This window comes from Dromiciops gliroides, chromosome 5, assembly GCF_019393635.1.
Source record: "Dromiciops gliroides isolate mDroGli1 chromosome 5, mDroGli1.pri, whole genome shotgun sequence".
NCBI lineage: Eukaryota > Metazoa > Chordata > Mammalia > Microbiotheria > Microbiotheriidae > Dromiciops > Dromiciops gliroides.
Window position 1 is genome coordinate 287,265,532 of NC_057865.1, and position 21,090 is coordinate 287,286,621.

The 21,090-nt window shown below is 43.7% G+C and overlaps 1 protein-coding gene and 1 pseudogene across 26 annotated transcripts in view; one reads left to right on the forward strand and one right to left on the reverse strand.

Moving 5' to 3' along the window:
• The window catches only part of RBFOX2 (RNA binding fox-1 homolog 2), a 305,017-nt gene that overhangs the window by 250,613 nt on the left and 33,314 nt on the right, over window positions 1-21,090 (reverse strand). The gene's annotated exons all lie outside the window — the stretch shown is intronic.
• On the forward strand, window positions 6,025-6,633 carry LOC122727969 (annotated as a pseudogene).

A 21,090-nucleotide genomic window follows, 5' to 3' on the forward strand; every position in this document is an offset into this window, starting at 1 on the left:
TTCCTTCAAATCTCAACTGAAATCCTACCTTCCACAGGAAGCCTTTCCTAAGCCCTCATCATTCTAGTGCTTTCCCTCTCTTAATGATTTCCAGTTTATCCAGTCTAGTGTTTGTTTTGTACATATTTGTTTGCCTGTTGTCTCCACAGTTAGACTGTGAGCTCCTTGAGGGCAGGAGCTATCTTTTGGTTTTCTTTGTATCTCTAGGGCCTAGCACATAGTAGGTGCTTAATACATAATTCTTGACTGGCTGGCTGGAATCCAGGTTCACTGATTTCCACTTCAGTGCTCTTTCTTTCAGATCACATGGGCTTTTGTAGAAGCTTACAAGCATTTATGACCTGCATGCTGTGTGCTAGGCACTCGCTGGACATGGGGGCGTAGAGAGCAAAAGCCAAATGATCCCTGCTTTCAGTGTTGGCGGGGGAGGCCGGAACAGATGAGAGCATGTACCCAGACAAGTAGATTCCAAATATGTACAAATTAAGTGCAAAGTAACTGGCAGGGGCGGGGAGGGAGGGGAGTGGGTGCCCTGAGCATGGACCACATGAAATAGTCTTTGTCAGTCAAACCTTAAATGTCCCTAAGAACCAGGTCCTTTAACTCCAAATCCAGTGATGAAGCAGTGGCTAGAGCACTGGGCCTGATCAGGAAGACCTCAGTTCAAATCCAGCCTCAGACGCTTACTCAGACCTTGTAAGGTGCTAAAATTCTAGCTAGTCTGTCTAAAATATCTAATGAGTGGTCGCCAAAAAATTATTAGCTTTAGCAAGAGTTTAGACTTTTAAGCATTTATTAAGGAGAATAAGAATTTGGTGAAGGGAGAGAGAAAGGCCTAGATTCCTCTATCTATTAAAGGGAGAAAGAGTTCCTAGCTCCACTCTCCACCAGACTCCTGGTGGGAAAAAAACAAAACAAACAAAACAAAACAAAAAAACGAGAGAGCCAGCCTTGCCCCCTCTTCCTCCCACAAGCAAACATCACTTCCTGACGGCAAAGAAAAGGAACATGGCTTGTCCTCAGACACCTTCTCCTCATGACGGAGCTTTCCTATAGTAGCTCTCCAGCAGGTGGCGTCATTCTAATCATTACACCCTGGGCAAGTCACTTCACCTCATTTGCCTCAGTTTCCTCACCTGTAAAATGAGCTGGAGAAGGAAACGGTATCTTTGCCAAGAAAACCCCAAGTGGGGTTACAAAAAGTTAGACATGATTGAAATGACTGAATGACAACAATGGAAACCTTCAAGGCATTCAGGAAACGAGTAGAGCTTACACATACTCCACTAGCTTGTAAGTATACATCATACTTGCAAGCTACTAAAACATAATTCCCTCTTTGTGCTTAACAGAGAAGCTTCCACCTTGTTCCAGATTATAGTACTAGGTTTCTGATAGATCAAGAAGCCCCTTATATTGACCCTTCTTGCTTCTTTTTGCCAGCTGTGTCTATGGGGTAGGCTCACATGACTGGCAGGCCCTCAGAAATCAAAGAAACCAACTTCCTCATTAAACAGGTAAGAAAACTTGAGATGTAGCAGAAAGAACAAGAACTCAGGACACAGACTCTGCTCCCTCCTGCAGATCTCGCCTTGCACGAGTCATGTAGCCCTTCTCCACCTCCCCTCCCTCAGGTGCAGAGTGAGAGGGCTGGACAAACAGTGTTGAAGGTCCCGTGATTTATAACCCTATAGAGCACAGAAGGCTGAGTGACTTGCCCATGGTCACACAGCCAGCAAAGGACGCCAAGTTCCCCCAAAGTCAGGGTTCTTTTCACAATGGCCAGCTCTCTCTACCAAGAGAATGGCAAAAACAAAGTCCTTTAAAAGAAAAAACGGGAAGAAACCTCTGGCATGTCACAGGCCTTCCAGCCGAGTGGCACTGGGAGAAAAGTGCCCCCAGCCACGTCACTTCAGTTGGCCCAAATCCTTGCCCATTCCAGGCGTCTGCCTGTCATTTCCTTCTTTCCCTTACAGGCTACTAGTGGTTTGTTTTTATTTTGTTTTATATACTGTTAAAACACATCAACGTTCTGAGGAACACAGTGTCTGCAAAGTTGAAAGACTGGCACTGGGCAGGGTGTGGTATTTATTAAGCCAACAAATTTAAATGGTCAGTTAAGGGTCCAAGAGAGAAAGCACAGGGCTCACCACAAACTTCTCTCCAGGGCCACAACTGCCATCAGGTTGACAACTGATACAAAGAATGTTGTGACCAAAGGCAAAGTTATACCTGGGACAGGTTGAAACAGACTGCTTGCCCTGCAGAGCTCTAGGGAATTAAGAACTGGAAAAGCAAGTGTAAAGTTAGGGGATTATCACTGAAACACACAACACTAGCCCTGGGTAACAACAGGAATGGCAGGATTTCTTCTTGGCCAAAATTAATTCTTTTGGGGATTTGCCCTCCTCCATTCCTACACACCCTCTAAAGGAAGAAGTTGGTTTTTCCTTCTTCTGTTTTGATCTTTTCTCATCTGAATATGTATTACAAATAAGAGAATGGGCCTAAGCCCTGAAACAGCACAATTTCTAGTAACTGAGCTGATCGATGAGTTCCCAAATGCAGCCCAGCTCTAGAGCGGACCCCCTTTGCACTGTAAATGGAAAGGGTAATGGATCTGAAGTCAGAAGACCCAGGTTAAAATCGGACTATACCACTTACTTAATAGTAGTCACCTCAACTCTTGGGGCCTCTGTTGCATCATCAGTAAAAGGTCCCTTCAAACTCTGAAATCTTATGATCCTCTTCCCTGTGATCTCTGAACACAGGGTAAAGCTCCTTAACCTGTCAGGGAAGGAAATACCCTCAGAGAGAAGAGAGAAACAGAAGCAGTGAGTTGGAGTCCCAGAAATAGCAGTGTCATACTTGCTCCTGGGGGGGGGGGGGGGAAGCTCATCTGTAGAAGATATATACAAGGTACAGAAGGGATCTAGTTGGCCCTCCCTAAACACGAATACACCTCAAATGAGGGATGAGGAAGTTGGCATGTAGAATGACTCCCAACTCAGCTTTGAACAACAGTGGAGCAGCCAAGATCCTTTGTGACAAACATCAGCAGCCAGGCCAATCAAAACTCCATACCAGCTTCTTTCTTAAAGAGAGAGCTCTTTATAAATACGTTCAAGTTCAATATTCATGGAGCTCTGCTTCTGGGTTTGGGGGAAGAAGAGACTCAAGACTCCCTCTACCTCCTCTACCTCCCCCTCCTCTTCCTCCTCCTCTTTCTCCCCCTTCCCTTGCCCCTCTCCCTCCATAGCAGTATTTACTAATGTGAGGAGCAAAACACCAAAAAGGTCTCTGATAAATGGGGAAAGAACCCACAATGCTGGCTTGTGGCTGGTAGATCTTAAGTTCACTCTTAATGGTTGTCATTCAAGAATAAAAAGGAGAAGGGAAATACTTTCCCTAAAGCTTCCTGCACCCAAGTCTAATCCCAAACCTCTCCCTCTCCCTTTTTCTCCTCATTCCTGACTTTCAGAATCCTCTCCTTTCTTTTTTTTTTTTGGTGAGGCAATTGGGGTTAAGTGACTTGCCCAGGGTCACACAGCTAGTAAGTGTCAGGTGTCTGAGGCCGGATTTGAACTCAGGTCCTTCTGACTCAAAGGCCAGTGCTCTATCCACTGCAACACCTAGCTGCCCCTCCTCTCCTTTCTTGAAGGCTCAGCTCAAGTGTTTGTAATCAACCCCCTCCTCATCTCCCCACTCCTGACTTTCTTCAAGTCCTAGCTCCAACCCATCTACATGTACAAGAAACCTTTTCCAATCCCCCTTAATGCCAGTAGCTTCCCTCTGGCATCTCCAGTTTATTCTGTAGGCATTTTGTCTGTGGATGGTTTTTTCCATGATGTCTCCCCCATTAGACCAGAGCTCCTGAAGAGCAAGATCTGTCTTATCTTTGATTGTATCCCAGCACTTAGCACAGTGACTGGCACTTAATAAATGTTTACTGATTGTGTGTTGCCAAGTCCCAGTGGCACCTCAATATATAGAAAATGGAACTCTTCATTTTCCTCCAAAGCCTATTTCCACTATCTTTCATTTCTGTTCATTACAGCACCAGCCCATCTATCTAGTCTCCCAAGCTCATGCCCTCGTGAGTTCTCAGATCTCTCCCTCCGCCTCACCCTCAAATCCAATCAAGGGTACATATAGTCTGACCATGACATCATTCCCGTGCCACCAGCCCAAAGCAGGCCCCTCTTACTTTTTTGCCTAGAGAGGGTTGCAAGCACTGGATTTGGAATCCTGAGAGTCCCATACAAACTCTATGACTGGTTAAGTCACCTGACTTCCCCTGAGCCTCAGTTTCCACCTCTGTAAGATGGAAATAATACTTATATTACCCTCCTCATAAGATTCTTGTGAAGTCTATAAAACAAAGTAGCAGCTGTCATAACCACAATAACTTCCTCAACAATCTCCCTGGCTCCCATTTCTTCTCCAGATAACAAGACCTGAGTGTGGACCCCACTCTGCTCTGGAATGGCTGCATAACCACAGACAAGTCACAATGTCTCAGTCCTTTGGTTTCTTGGTCTATAAAATGGATATGATAATAACAGTAGAATCCACTGCACAGCACTGCTGCCATGGAGAAGAAGCACCATAGAAACGTTCGTAAGCAGCAGGATTTCTGATGTAGATCTCTGACCACATCATTCTTCACTTCAAAAACCTTCCACTGTTCTCCATTCACTACCAAATAAACCCCATCCATCCAAGGGCCTCCATCAGCTGCTTCAAATCAGGCTTCCTGGCTTTACGTCTTCCTCCTTCCTCTTCTTCAGGTACCCTTTGCTCCTTCTGTCGTGATGCTAGGACTCTTACAGATGTTCCTTTAATTGTTAATGAACAGGGAGGACATCAACTTTAGATACAAAGGTCATGTCCTTTTAGCTGACTGGTTGACCATCTAGGACATCAGCTTGAGGAGTAAGGGTCCATACATATGACAAGGTGTTCTGGTTGGTCATGACCGCTAATGTTTATGGGTCCCTCCAGCTTAGAAAATACTATCTTTAGGGCCTTGGTTAACTACCATGTACCACAATGAACACAGTAAAGGGGACTTAGTTATCCAGAACAAGATCAAGTTCACAATTCATTGATACCTGAAAACACATTGCTGCATTGGCTTAAAGAATATACGAGTACAAATAAAAAAAAAATTTTTTTTTAATTTTTTAAAGGGGGCAGCTAGGTGGCGCAGTGGATAGAGCACCGGCCCTGAAATCAGGAGTACCTGAGTTCAAATCCGACCTCAGACACTTAACACTTACTAGCTGTGTGACCCTGGGCAAGTCACTTAACCCCAACTGCCTTACTAAAAAATAAAAAATAAATAAAAAAGAATATATGAGTACATAAAGAATAATTATATAATATCTATGCTCTGTGCTATAATATTAACTTATGAAATAAAAGAACACTTAATCTTGACTAAATCACCATTTATAGTCTATTATACTGATTACTATCACAATTAAATCTCTCATATTTAAGGGGTAAGGAAAATCTCACTCACACTTCCCTATTCTCTGAACCCATTTAATCTTTCCCATCTCTATCCCTTGGTTCACAACTACACCTGCATCTATAACGTGTTCTGCCCCATCATAACAATTCCCACTTGATGAAATCCAACCCAGGTGAAATGAACTGCTCCCCACCATGATGCCTCACCATTCCTCAGAACTCTTCCAACAACTTGCTCCAAACATATGCACAAATCACATTCAACTGTATTATAACCACTTCTGCCTAATCCCTCCTATAGACCAAGCTGCGGCCTCATGTCCTTTCTGCGTCTGTACCTCCAGAATTTCCAGCACAGCACTTACACATAGTAGGTATTTCATATTTGTCAAATGAACCAATGGTTTCTGTTCAAAACTAATTCCTTGTTTCCCAGCTTAAGACCCCATAGTATCCGGTACAGTGGAGAAAATATGGGTTTAAACCCCAGCTCTTCAACTTTCTGCTCCTTACTGCCCATGTGACAAAGGGAGAGTGCCTAGAAGCTGACTGCTTGCAAACATGGTACGTCTGATCAACTGCATTGTCGCCATATCCCAGAACATGGGCATAGGGAAGAACAGAGACCTGCCCTAGCCCCCACTCAGGAATGAATTCAAGTACTTCTAGAAAATGACTACAACTCCTTCAGTAGAAGGTAAACAGAACCTGTTGATAATGGGGAAGAAGACCTGGTTCTCCATTTCTGAGAAGAATTGACCTTTAAAAGACAGAATTAATTTAGTTCTCAGTAGAGAACTGAAGGAACCTCCTCCTGGAACTCATTATCTTACCAAAAGTCTGGATGATGCATTAGACCTTCTTGAACTTCCAGAACTAGCAAATAAAGTGGGCATGATTTGGATAGTTGGAGGCAGCTCTGTTTATAAGGAAGCAATGAAGAAATCTGGTCATCAGTGATTGTTTGTGACAAGAATTTTGCGAGAATTTGAGTGTGACACATTTTTTCCATAGATTGATCCAAAGAAATATAAACTTCTCCCAGAATATCCAGGTATTCTTACTGATGTTCAGGAAGAAAAAGGCATTCAGTATAAATTGAAAGTATATGAAAAAGATGATAATAGGAAAGGTTTGAAAGCTGTTTCCAAATAATTTTTGCACCAAATATTAAGTCATATGGTATTAGTATAAAAACTAATTAGAAATATTATGTTTATTTTTACTTTTTAATGTATCAATAAATATTTATTAAGCACCTAAAAAACAAACAAACAAACAAAGGGTGAGTGCCTTATAAAGCTCCCTAGGCTTGTCTGCTCTCCAGTAAAATGAAAGGGTTGGAAGTCCCTCTGAGCCCTTAAACTAGAGCCTCCCTTGGGTCTGATACTCTGGTACTTCCTCTCCAAACTCCTTCTAGAAGCCTCATTTGGGGTTCCAGTTCTGCCGCTAACACGCTGTATCCTCTTGGACAAAGCTCTGTGCAGTTCCTCAGTCCAATGAGCAGCTCCGTCCGTCTAATCAGTAAAGTGCCTTCTAGACAGAGGAGTCTACTCTGAGCTAGTCTCTGCACTCTCAATTTACCAAAGATGTGCCCACTGCCTTTCCCTTTCTCTCTGGGAGTCTTCAGCCACTGTGGCAAGTTCTGTCCTAACCTGGGGTTCTGAACCTTTGGTCCCCCCTCAATCCAGGTTTCTCCTCTGTATAGCCCTGGTTTTCAGATGTCTGTAACTCCAACCCTTCAAGCTCACACCTAGGATGAGCCTTATCTCTTTCCTTCATCAGAGACCATAAATTCCATGACTGAGGGTGACTGAGTTTACTCTTTGGCCTTCCTTTAGGACTCTGAGATTCTCAGCGTCTTTCATTCAAAGATTGTGCTCCAATAATATCTGAGATATATGTGGTGCAAACATCCCCGTATCTTTCACTGGAAGAAGGGAAGATAAAACAGGCAATGGATTTCCCTCAGGTCACTTTGAGCACAACAGAAAGAAAGAAGCATAGAAAAAAAGCAGTCTCCATCTCTACCCTAGCCCACAGACCATGTTTTGTATACAACCCTGGCTCAATTATTCCCAGAGGAAGTGGGCTCACCATCAGTCAAACCCAAAGTGGCTTCAGGGAATTTTCTGCTGATTCACCAATCATTTAAAGTCCAAAGGGAATGGTGGTATTCAGTATGGCTCCGATTTTTACAAACAACAGACATATATACACCCATGTTCTTTCTGCTGAAAATCCTACTGGTATGCAATGCCACAAGATGAATGATCCATCAAATTTTTAACTAGGCTGTCTACCCATTCCAGGAGACCTAAATCTCCACACTGGCCCAAGAACCACCACCCTAACTCCCGGGAATTCTGGTAAGTCAGATGGTTCACCAAACTAAGTCCTGCCCCAAAGTCTGTTAGATCTGAGCAGCCCAGTGAACATTACAATCTTGCTAGTTCTTCTTAATTTCCCACACATTAAGTGGAGCCCAAATCTATCTAAAATATCCTATGTTGTTAGTTTTGAATATGACAAACATAAGAAATATCCCACTGTACCGTACTATGCAACTCTCCCAGCTCCCTCTGCCCAAGGGCCCAAATATCCTTTGCTTGGGAGGCCAGCCCGAGTGTAGGTGCAATTAACTCTCAGGCTCTTTAATCACTCAACAAGCAGATATGAAGGATCTGTGCACTGCATCTAAGACTGGGCCAGCCCTGGGGTTACAGATAGCCCACCCATCCACATACATTTGGGCCTCACTTTCCCATTCTGTCTGTCACTCGGTGGCAGCTTATTTCCCTCCTGCCCGTTCCCTTTTCATTGCAGCCACCAGGATGGGTTTGAATTAGACAATAGAGCATCATTTTTCTCTCTGCCCCAGAGAATCCTAAAAACTTCAGGTAACACGAAGCGGGCTGCCCACAGTTATACTACCACTGCTAACAGAGAAATCATTCAGCACTCAGTCAGGCATGAAACACCAGCATCTATTTTAGCTGGCAGCAGGACAAAGTAGGGCCCCGTATAATTATCCCTGGAGAATGGCAAGCCCAAAGGAATGCAAGGCCAACAGTCATGATAATGGTAAATACAAATAAACACACACACACACACACACACACACACACACACACACACACACAGCCCCTCCTGCTTAGATGCCCTTCTCTTTCTCCTCCTAAGGGAGGCTGCTAACAACAGAGTTGTGGGGGACAGGAAAGAATCAGAGAAGCTTTTCCAGAAGAGGCCTGAATTAAAATGGAAGAAAAGAATCTAAGAGGCAAAGACAAGTGAACACACGCCATACCACACGTGGGGGCTGCTTATGTAAATGAAAGCAAGGAGGCAGGAGCCAGACCATCTAGTTCAGGGATCCAGTTTTGCTGAAATGTAAAATATGTAAGAGAGTAGCTGGGGGAAACGTTGAGAAGGTTGTATATTGTCAAGGGTTTTAAACGCCAGGCTGAGAAGCCTATATTCTATCTCATATTCTGCCACAAATCAAACTGAACATACTCATGAAAACTTTTTTATAAGGTTCGCTAAGGGGTTGTCTTCTTTCTGGCTGATGTCCTTGGCCAAACTAGAGTCTTCCCTGAGACAAAAGAGCCGGGCCCTAAAAGAGACCCAAATACTGGGCAAGCTTTCTTTCCTTCAACGTCATGGTTTCTTTTGGTTCTACTGGGAAGAATCAGAGATGTCAGAGTTCTTAAACTGTGGGTTGTGACCCCATATGGGGTCATGTAACTGAATGTGGGGGTAACAAAAAATTTGGCAATAAAAGGTTATGGAGGGGGGCAGCTAGGTGGCGCAGTGGATAGAGCACCGGCCCTGGAGTCAGGAGTACCTGGGTTCAAATCCAGCCTCAGACACTTAACACTTACTAGCTGTGTGACCCTGGGCAAGTCACTTAACCCCAATTGCCTCACTAAAAAAAAAAAAAAAAAAAGGTTATGGAGGGGCGGCTAGGTGGTGCAGTGGATAGAGCACCGGCCCTGGAGTCAGGAGGACCTGAGTTCAAATCCGACCTCAGACATTTAACACTTACTAGCTGTGTGACCCTGGGTAAGTCACTTAACCCCAATTGCCTCACTTTAAAAAAAAAAAAAAAGGTTATGGAGACCTATTTATCTACCTGTATACCCGGGGTTGTGTAAAAATTTCTCAGGCAAAAAGAGGTCGAGAGTGGAAAAAGTTTAAGAAGCCCTGGTCTAGTGAAGACCTGAAATTCCAAAAGGTCACCTCACAAGCTCAGTATAGGACTACTAAGAAGAGCTCTGTTACCCTCTGTCAGGGGCTGGTCGGGCTGCTGTCCTCAAGCTCCTAGCTCCCACCTTATCCCAGCTTCCTAAGTAAACACTGAGACCATCTATCGAAACAAGGAGTTCATCTCCCTTCCAGACCTCAAAGCCTCTTCCGTGTACTCACCCGTCATCCCCTCCTTCTTCCCTATACTGCCAGGAGACCCCAATATCTCTCTGTCTCTGTCTGCAGAAGCATCCTTCACACCAACCACACACGCAATAACTTCATTTCATCATATTTCTGAAGTCTGGACCTGAATCTGAAGCACCTGGTTTCTAATTACATGTACTAAAACAAACACCCTCATCTGATACAAACACATATGCACAGATAGAGGAACTGGCTTCTATAGGATACAAAGCAAAAGAATCGCTGAAAATGCGATTGGATAATACATTGCAATGACGGTGGGAATCCGTTATAAACAGCAGGCAAGGAAGGAGACTGAATACTTCAGTCTCTCATTCACTCAACACCACCCATCACAGCAAACTGAGACTTGGCTTGGGGGGGGAGGGGCGGAGGGGGGCCGGCAATCCTGGAGGTGGTAGAAGCAATGATCTTGCCCCTGTAAAAGACACAGGCCTTTCCTGGAAGGGCGGTAGAGAACAGAAACATCAAAGCCCAAACCCTAGAAAATAACTCATTTTCTTACTGAGTGCTGAGCAAATAAAACACACAGGGCTTTATTCAGAAACATCTTCTCTACAGAAAGCCCTCCTTGCACTAATGCCTTTGTGGCCATCAGAGGAGATGGGAAGAATAAGCCCAAGCACAAGCCATGACATGCACACACATCCTTGTTCCCCCAACTCAATAAACAGGTTAACAAGGTAACAATTTAGAACAAGTTCTAGCCTACTACCATGGATGCAGATCGAAGCTAGATCAATGATTCCAAAATCCAATTTTTCTATGATGTGCCTTACAAAGTTCCCCTCCGGGATCAGCAGAAGGATGGGGTATTTAAAAGTCTAATTACCTCACTAAACGTTTTCACCCCTCTTCAAACAGCCCATGGCTTCCCCTCCCTCACCCTCAATGGAGAACCTTCCTCCAAATTTCACTGGAAAAAAACTGAGACCAATAGCTCCCGCCTCTGCCCTCCTATTCTAACTCAGATGCCATCCCTGCATCTTCTCTTTCACCCCAGTCTCACAGAGAGGTGATCTTTCTCCTAGCCAAGGTTAACTTCTACATGACAAAGTGACCTCACTCTGGTCTGTCTCTTTTAGCAGACTGGCCCCTCATCCCTTCAGTCACTTATCTTCACTCCCTCCCCCGTCTACTGGCTGCTTCCCAACTGCCTGCAAACACATCTCTGTCTCCCCTGTCTTGAGCCATGTCCCCACATCTCTCCTCTCTTTTGTGGCTCAAGTCCTCGAGATGGCCTCCACAACAGGTATCTCCCCTCCCTCACCTTTCCCTAGACTTTCTGCATGTGGCTTCAGAGATCTCTTCATTAGCAAACCCAATGGCCTTTCCCTGAGCCTCACTCTTGGGTACCTCTCAGCAGCCTCTGGCCCTGCCAACTACTCTCTGCTCCCTGCTCCTCTCATCTCTCTAGGTTCCTGATACGCTTCTTTCTATTGGTTCTCCTCCTACCTACCTGATCACGCTTCTCAGCCCCTTCACTGCACCTTCACCCAGCTCGTGCTGACTAGCCACAGCTAGCCTCCAAGGCTAGTGCTTAGGCTGCTTCTCCCTCTAGACTTGTTCACTTGGTGATCTCATCAGCCTCAATGGGATTCAATGATCATCTCTGGGCTAATGATTTCCACATCTACTTGGTCAGCTCTAACATCTCTGCTGACCTCTAGCCTCCAATCTCCCGTTGTCTACTGGATAGCTTAGACTGGATGTCCTGTAGACAATTTAAGCCCAACACGTCCAAAACGGAACTCATTATCTTTCCCCCCTAACCCTCCCTCTTACCAATTTTCCTATCGGTGTGAGGAAACCTTCCACCCTCCCAGACCTGGGGGTTCACAATTCGGGTGCTATTCTTGATTCTTACCCCTCCATGTCTACTCTGTTACCAAGTCCTGTCGATTCTGCCTTCATACCCTCTCCCAGCATACATACTCTTCTTTTCTGACACTGTCAGCCAGCCCCCCGTGCAGCTCTCATCCCTCCCTACTGGACAGTAGCCAGCCAGATGGTCTCCCTGCCAAAAGGCTTTCTCCGCTCTAGGCCTTCCTTCACTCAGCTGTTAAAACAGTCTTCCTAAAGTGCAAGTAACTGCTATGGTTCCCAACCACTTCCAAATCAAAAGTCAAATCCTCCCCTAGACAATTAAAGCCTTTTATACCCTGCTTTGTCAATGGCCAAAGACGATGTCATGCGACATGTGAAAACCAGGTTTATTACAAGAGAAACGAACATGCATGGGAACTCAACAGGTTCCTTGATTGTACATAAGTTTACAGTTTTGTAATAGCAGGAAAAAGGAAGGAGGGGATACCAGGGAGGGGCATAACAAGGGAGGGAGAATGGCACAGCAAAGGTGGGAAAAAAGGAGGAGGCCACTCCCCACAGGGAGGAGCAAGGTGATTGCAAAAGCCTCATTCTTTTCCCTTGGAAACTGCTAAAACTACAAAAAGAGGATCTGCTTATCTACAAAGAATCCCAGTTGCACAAGCATTATCCCAGCCTGGCAAAGACTGTCTTGCCTCTCAAGGACACACAGGGAGTCCATCTTGCAGTGCAACAAGAAATTATGTCAGCTAAGGGGGAGCTTCATTCTTGACACAGTCAGGGCCTCCTGAATGCTCTGGGTCCAGTGTTTCTGGAAAATATGACAACTCAAAAAGACAAATTCAGGGGAGCCCTTAACAAGTTCCAATCTTCTGATGCCTTCTCCCCTCGAGTAACACCAGTTTCGTGACTATTTCTTATGTATGACGCTCCATCTCCAAACTCCAGGCATACTCCCTGGCAGTCTCCCATGCCTGGAATACTCTCATCTTTACCTCCTTTAAATCTTGGGCTAAAGTTCTATCTTCTACAAGATGCCTTTCCTCATCCCCCTATATTCTTTTGGGGTTTTTTTGCAGGGCAATGAGGGTTAAGTGACTTGCCCAGGGTCACACAGCTAGTAAGTGTCAAGTGTCTGCGGCCAAATTTGAACTCAGGTCCTCCTGAATCCAGGGTGGGTGCTTTATCCACTGCACCACCTAGCTGCCCCCATCCCCCTATATTCTTGATGCCTTCTCTCTGAGATTATGTCCAATTTATCCTGTACATATCTTTTTTTTCCTTTTCTTTTTTTTTTTGTGAAGCAATTGGGGTTAAGTGACTTGCCCAGGGTCACACAGCTAGTAAGCGTCAAGTGTCTGAGCCCGGATTTGAACTCAGGTCCTCCTGAATCCAGGGCCGGTGCTCTATCCACTGCGCCACCTAGCTGCCCCGTGTACATATCTTTTGTATATATAGTTATCTCTCCACTGCACTGTGAAATCCTTGGAGGCAAGGATTTCTTTTTTTCTCTTTTTGGATCCCCAACCCAGTACCTGAGGCACCTAGGAGGCACTCAATAAATGCTTGGTGATTGATTAACATCATTCCTTGGAAGACAAACAACTACATTCCTGCTGGGGGGGGGGGGGGTTAAGTCCCCATTGTGCAGGGATCTATTATGCAGCTCCAAATGTTCAATGTACTGTCTTTCCTTTCTCTTCTAGGTCACATTCCCTTACCTTCGGATCTCCTGATTCAGGTTGCCACTTCAGATACGTTTTTTCTCTTTTTTCACCATGGAGTTCTTCCATTTTTTTTTTAAAAGATCACTTTATCCCCATAATAGTCTTGAGAATGAAAAGACTGGTCCTCAACTCGCACTGCTGTGTCTTCTGGGAAGGAAACCAGCCTGAACTTGGAGCAGAAAGCAGTGATCACTTTGTCGGAACTTCTCCTTCACACACATAATCTACTTTGTTTTACAATTGTGTACATGTCTCATCTTATTTCTCCCATTAAATAATAGGCAGAAAATGTGTTATTTCATCTTTGTGTGCCCTGCATCTAATACAGTGCATGGCCCATAACAGGACCTTAGCAAGTTAGATTCAATCCCACAGTAAATGTGAGGGATTGTTTTGCTTGACCATGCAAATTTCTTAAGGGTATTTTTTTCTTTTCTTGGAGAAAGAGTAAAATAGCCAATAAAAAGAAAGAAAAATAAAAGCAAGGAAAGAGGTTCAATGAAGCATTTATAGATAGATAAACAGATGTAGATATATATAGGAAAAAACAGAAGATCAGAAAGCATCACAGATAAGCAGGATAGTTTTTTAATTAGGTTTTTGAATTTGTGATATATTTAAAGAGGAAAGCAAGTTGTACATAAATTTGCAGATTCATGTACAATTTTTTTTTTACTCTACTTACTATGCATGTGGAAATGCTCATTTTATTTGGTGTTTGACTTCAGAATTTAAATATGATTTTTTTTTAGATTAGATTCAATTCGGGCAGCTAGGTGGCACAGTGAATAAAGCACCAGCCCTGGATTCAGGAGTACCTGAGTTCAAATCCAGCCTTAGACACTTGACACTTACTAGCTCTGTGACCCTGGGCAAGTCACTTAACCCTTACTGCCCCGTAAAAAAACAAAAACAAAAACAAAACAACCCCCCCCAAAATTAGACTCAATTCAACAAATGTTTTGTAAAAACATTTTTTTGTAAAATTGTTACTATGCTAGGCCCTGTGGATACAAAAGAAGAACAAAAAACCACAATCCCTGCCCGAAAGCAGTTTACAGACTAAGAGGAAACCCAACATGTATGTAAACAGCTGGGTAGAATCTAATTTTTTTTTAAAAGAAGCCAAGCAACATGCTTGCAGAAATTTGAAAAAGAGTAAGAATTTCTTCTAAAGTCATCAGGAATGGCTTCAAAGAGGAGGTAATATCTGAACTGGGCCTTGAAAAATAGGAAGAAATTTAGTAGGCAGAAAAGAAGGGCAAGGAATCTATTTCATGCATATAGGCCAGCAAAGGCAAAAAGATCAAGTCAAGAACAGGAGTCAGAGAGTATACCATTTTGCCTAGAAAGAAATCTTGCAAGAGAGAAGAAAAAAGTTAACCTGGGTAAATATTTATTTGTTGAACTGTTGAACTGAATATACAATGAATAATTACCTCTATAACAAACATTTATGCTCATAATTATACATTTAGTTCATTAATTACCCACCCATAATCTCCCTATACCACAGCCAAAGTTCACAAGTTCAAAATCATTAACAAATAAATCATTTCCCAAATTCATCAGAAGAACCAACAACAATGATTTTGTGGAATTCAACCCAATAAACAGGCAATGACTCCATTCATATGAGTGATAAAAGAATGTCATGAAAATTCAAAGGCAATTAATTATATAATGAATAGATCCTTCTTATGCTTAACAACCAATTCATCATGAATTCATATAACACTACAGCAGTACCTCAAACGCAAGGCCACAACCCTGTCATACTGTCCTTGTGCCCTATCCTGGATCTGTGACCAGAGCAAGTTCACAAAAGTCTCAGAAGGAAGACAGTTTTCTTCTACTTTTAAGACAAGAAGATCCATGAAAGAGATTCTCCAAAAAGCACAATACAGCTGCAGCTGATCACTTGCCAAAGACTGAGAAATATCAGCTATCAGTGAGAACTGATGAGAACAGACCTAAGAAGTCTTTTCCCTGTTGGCCTTTATGAAACCCAGCCATAGCTTTGTTTTCAAAAAGAAGGAAAGAGGATAATGTGTTAAAAAAAAAAAGGGGGGGGGGGGGGTACGAGCACTTTGGACTACAAATTCAACTACTTGAAATGGTTCTCTCAAGGAAAGTACCAAACATCCAGACAACCACTCAGTCCAAACACTGTCCATGTGACAGACTTAGAGAAGGGTCCCCCATTTTGGTCTGGTCTAGACCTATGATGAAGCTGTTGTAGGAAATTTCCAGTGAAAAGCTCTTCTCTGCTAAGGCAGATCAGCAGCTGTCTGGAAACTTTCTGAGAACACAGAGATGAAATACCCGGCTGCCTTGCCCAGCATCCCACAGCCAGCACATGTGAGGCCTCAGAGGCCTACACTCGAACCCAGGACTTCCTCCTCCAAAAGATGCCTGTCCATCCACTATGCCAAGCTGCCTCAAGGTCCTTTTCTAGTTTTCATACTGTGATTGCAAACAGAGATAACTACATCAATACATGTTTTCAGTGTATACACCTAGGGTGCTATCTTCAGAGACCCATGGAATATTAGAACTGGGAGTAAACTCACACAGGGTTTCTCATTTTAGTCTAATTCCTTTGCAAAAGATGAAGGAAGAGAGGGCAGCTAGGTGGCACAGTGGATAAAGCACTGGCCCTGGATTCAGGAGGACCTGAGTTCAAATCTGGCCTCAGATACTTGACACTTACTAGCTGTGTGACCCTGGACAAGTCACTTAACCCCCATTGCCCTGCAAAAACAAAAACAAAACAAAAAAGATGAAGGAAGAGGAAGTCATGTTCCAGGACACAAAATAAGGGAGCAGCAGAGCCAAGACCCAAGTACCACACCATTAATGCTCCTTTTGTACCACAACACAAAATCAACCCACAGGGCACATAACTATGAGGGACACAGCTTAGGTTCAAACCAAAGGGGGAAGACACAGAATAGGGAAGCTGTAAGAAATCATATGCGAAGTGCTAAGTGCATGAGAAAGATAACAGGCCTGGATTTGAGTTTCTTCATATAACAAAATACTAGGTATTTTCCGAGTTCCTGGCATCCTCCAGTGGAATTAAGTAAACGTAGCCACATACCTCAAACGATACCAGAGGAAACTGAGGCCCAAGAAAGTTAAGTGACTTACCCAAGGTCACACCAGTATTAAGCATCAAAGGTGGGATTTGAACCGAGAGCCTCTGATTCAAAGCCATGACTTTTGTACTGTACCCCATAGCTTCCCTTTGCAATATATCGTAATGGTACAATGTTGTTCCAAATACAGATGAGGAAAACAGAAGTTCCAAGGGTGTAAGTAATTTGTTCACAGTTACCCAGCTAGTGAATGGCCCAAGTGTCTTAAACCCAAGTCTTCTGTCTTTCCTTTACACTACATACACAATAGCTCAACCAAGGCCCAGAGTACATCTAAAAATCTACGCCTGTAAACTAGTGCCTAAAACACTTCTACAAAGACAGAGCAGGAGCCTCTCATGGTCTTATTTAAGCTGTGGTTACCTTAGCCAACTGAGCCATTTTCAATTCTAGGCAGGAGTTAGGGCTTGGAAGCACTCAAGGAAAGAATAGGCATGTTATAAGTGCCATAGGGGGCCCAACATCTAGATGAAGCGGAAAGGCTTTGGCTGAAGACCAGACACCCCCACATCACTGCCACCACTTGCCCCATTACCACGATCAATGGCATTCAGGTAGGTCAGCTCTTATGCCGGGAGAACAGAAAATGGGTCACAGTTGAATGCACAGTGGGAAAAGAAAGTATGGCCAGGAAGGAGTGGCCCTGGCCCTTCAAGGCTTGAAGACCAAGGAAGTGAAAGTGAAAAGTTTGTGGCAAAGAATAGGAAGTTGAAGGGATCACTTGGGGAATGGCTAAACAAGATGTGGTATATGAATGAAATGGAATACTATTGTGTTATAAGAAATGATGAGCAGGGGGCAGCTAGGTGGCACAGTGGATAAAGCACCAGCCTTGGATTCAGGGGAAGGGGAAGGGGAAGGGGAAGGGAAGGAAAGGAAGAGCAGGAAGATTTCAGAAAAACCTGGAAAGACTTATATGAACTGATGATGAGTGAAGTGAGCAAAACCAGGAGAACATTGTACATAGTAACAGCAACACAATGATTCAAGACAATTCCAAAAGTCTCATGATAGAAAATGCTCTCCACATCCAGAGAAAGAACTGTGGAGTCTGAATGCAGATTGAAGCATACTATTTTCACTCTCTTTGGTTTTTTGTTTCTTCTTTCTTGTGATTTTCCCCTTTTGTTCTAATTCTTCTTTCACAATGTAGAAATATGTTTAACATGATTGTACTCTATAAACTATATCAGACTGCTTGCTGTCTTGGGGAGGGAGGAGGGAGGAAAAAAATTTGGAACTCAAAATCTTACAGAATTGAATGTTGAAAACTCTCTTTACATGTAATTGGAAAAAATTAAATACTATTTTAAAAAAGTGAAGAGTTTCATATACCCTGAAAGATATTTTATTAGGAGACTCCTACTGACCTGCCTAGCATTCTCTTTACTGTATACAAAGCTCATGCAAGTGCATATTTAAATCTGATTTCCTATTCCCATTCCAGTCAGAAAAAGGTAACTAATAACTATCCTGGGACACTGATAAATTCACTCTTCCCACAAAATCCCATCAACATGAGGAACCAGGGTGGGCAGAACCAACAATGTATGAGCTGTCCCAACTGCAAGCTTTCCTACCTATATCTGTCCAATAGCTTGGAAAACTGCAAACAGCACTTCATCTACTGGAAAGGGAAGGAGACAAAAGAGTGTGTAGAGGGGTTGAGGGGAAATGGAAACAGGCTTTAGGTAGTAAAGGAAACACTGTCTAATTACCATAAAATTCACAACTCTCTCCTTTCCCTTTCCTTATCTACTGACCCCACCCCATCCATCTCATTCCATCCCCCAACAATAATATTTTTCTCTAGAATCACTTAGCAGATAAATGATTAACTAAATCAAGGCCAAAACTATTTTAACAAAATAATGGCCCTGAGGAAATCCACTCCAGTGCAATCAAATATGTCCTTTCCCTTCTGCTGCCTTCCCCAAGCTAGCTTTGAGAAGCCGGATTCAGACCATCAAGAAAACCAAGCCAGGCCTGTGAGTCACTACAGCCATTCCCTGGGAGCTGGGCAGATGCCAAAAGGCAGCTGGAAACAGCTGTTAGGAGATTAACTGAAACTGGGATAGAGGAAAAAGACGATGAATTCATGTTTCATTGCACAAGGTCCCATTTTTGTCTCATTTGGAAAGCTGGGTTTTAGTCTCCCTTTGTCAGAAAGGCTCTTCTCTTGCTCCACATCAAAGACCAAATTTCTCAACCAAACGAAGTGGAATCACTACATAAAACTAAAGATCCCAAAAGAGTCATCATTTGCACTGTCCATATTACACTAGGAGCCCCAAAACTGAGCAGATGTATTCTAAATGGAGTTGGAAAGAGTTAAGAAGTTGCTGTCATGACAAACTATCTTTGAAGGAGATAAAAATCAGCCTACCAGGACAGCTAGGTGGCGCAGTGGATAGAGCACCAGCCCTGGAGTCAGGAGGACCTGAGTTCAAGTACGGCCTCAGACACTTGATACTTACTAGTTGTGTGACCCTGGGCAAGTCACTTAACCCCAACTGCCTCACACACACACAAAAAAAATCAGCCTACCTGCTGTTGCCTCAAACAACCTTCTAACTCCCACTTCCATGCCTTTGCCCAGACTGTCTCTGAGCCCTAGAATGCACTTCATCCTTACCACCAGATCACAGCTCTCATTCTCAAGCTTCCTTCAAAGCTAAGCTCAAGTAGTACTTCCCTCTTAGAAAATCTATCTACTTCCAAGTGTCTCCCACAAAATGTATATACATTTCTATCTATTACTACATAATATATATTAATACACACACATATTTTCTCTCCCATTAGCACCGTGTGTGTGTGTGTGTGTGTGTGTGTGTGTGTGTGTGTGTGTGTGTGTGTGTGTGTGTGTATGCTTGGGAGAGAAGGGCTTGTACTGCACCAAATCACAGTCACAACAGACTGATGCTAGAAAATGGGGAGGGGGGGGGTGTTTGTGGTGGCAGAAGGACCATCCTGCCTGAAGGAAGCCTACCACAAGATCGATCTTTTCTATTATTACCTTGGACTAATAGTTCAAAATATTTAAATTACTTAAATCCTGTTATTTAACTGTTCACTATATTTATATCTCATCTGTACAACTAAATCATAAGCTTCCTTGTAGACACGTCTTTGTATTACCCCACCTGCCTGACACCTAAGTATTTCTTCAATGCTCCCAGAATCCCAGATTTCCTTGTTCAAGTCCTCTCCTCCATTAAAGTTTACAAAGACCCTCCCCACCACAGGAGACAGTTTCCTGCATTGCTTGAGGCCACAGAAGCCCCTCCTGGTGGCTACCCCTGCAGGGCCTCTAAGATCTTTGGTCACTAGCCACCTGGGCCACCTGTCCAGTCTGGGGCTGGGTCGGTGCTGGAGCCTTTCCAGCTCCAGGCTTTGGCTCCAAGAACTGGAGATTATCACCATGCTCTAAACAGAATAGGCATTCAACTATTTTTTTTACTTAATTTTAACGGAAATGTTCACAGTTCTAAGTGACATGGAAAAACAAGGCTCTAAGATAAACAAAAGGAAGAAGGGAGGAATTGGATTTGAGAATCATTAATTGAGCACTCACCACATGCAAGGTGCTATACTTGGGGGAGGGGGGAAGGGAAGAGGAGTAAAGGAAAACAGAAAGCTCTTGGCCCCCACCACAGTCAATCCATCAGCAGCCACCTGCCCTTTCTCCCCAGCCTCCCCCCTTCACTATATGCTTCTCATACCCAGCAAGAATTGCCTTTCCTATTAGGCCACAGTGACAGCCGCTGCCATGGTAACCAGCAATGATTTTAATAAGTCTCATCATCTATTTTCAAGGGCACCACGCACAAGCCTGCAGATGAGGGAGTTTCAGACCTGCCTAGGAGAGCCCCAGGTGGAGGAAGGGGGGGGGGGGATGGAGGGGTAGGAGTGGGGCCCACCTTCAGTGCAAGGTCAGGGTTTACAACTCAAAGGCAAACAGCCCAACAGTCAAGTCATGGGATGAATATAAAAAGCTGCCTCAATTAAAAGGGGGGAATGAGAGATGTAACAAGCACCAAAAATCACAAATGAGGTCTAAAAGCTAAGGTAAAGTCGATGAAAAGAAACCGCATGCCCCCCATTTTTGTTTAAGCACTTCAGAGAATCGTGTGCACAGTTTAGTGGCAACTACCTTCTATGTACAAGCTCGAAAGTCAGTGGTCCAGAGGGAGACTAGGACAGTGTGCCTCAGCTCCCCATTCCACACCCAAAGGGCAGATTTCCAGCAGTTGGACTTCACCTGAGGAAGAAAAGCCTCACTGAGAGAATCTGGGATTGCCTTTCATTATGGGACATGGATGCGATAGTCATTTTCTACATCTCAATGTTCCAAAGCAGGAAAAGCTCTAAGATGCTAACACTGCACATCTTACAGGCCAATCAATCCCCCCACTTGAAAGCCTGTCTCATAAAAGCAC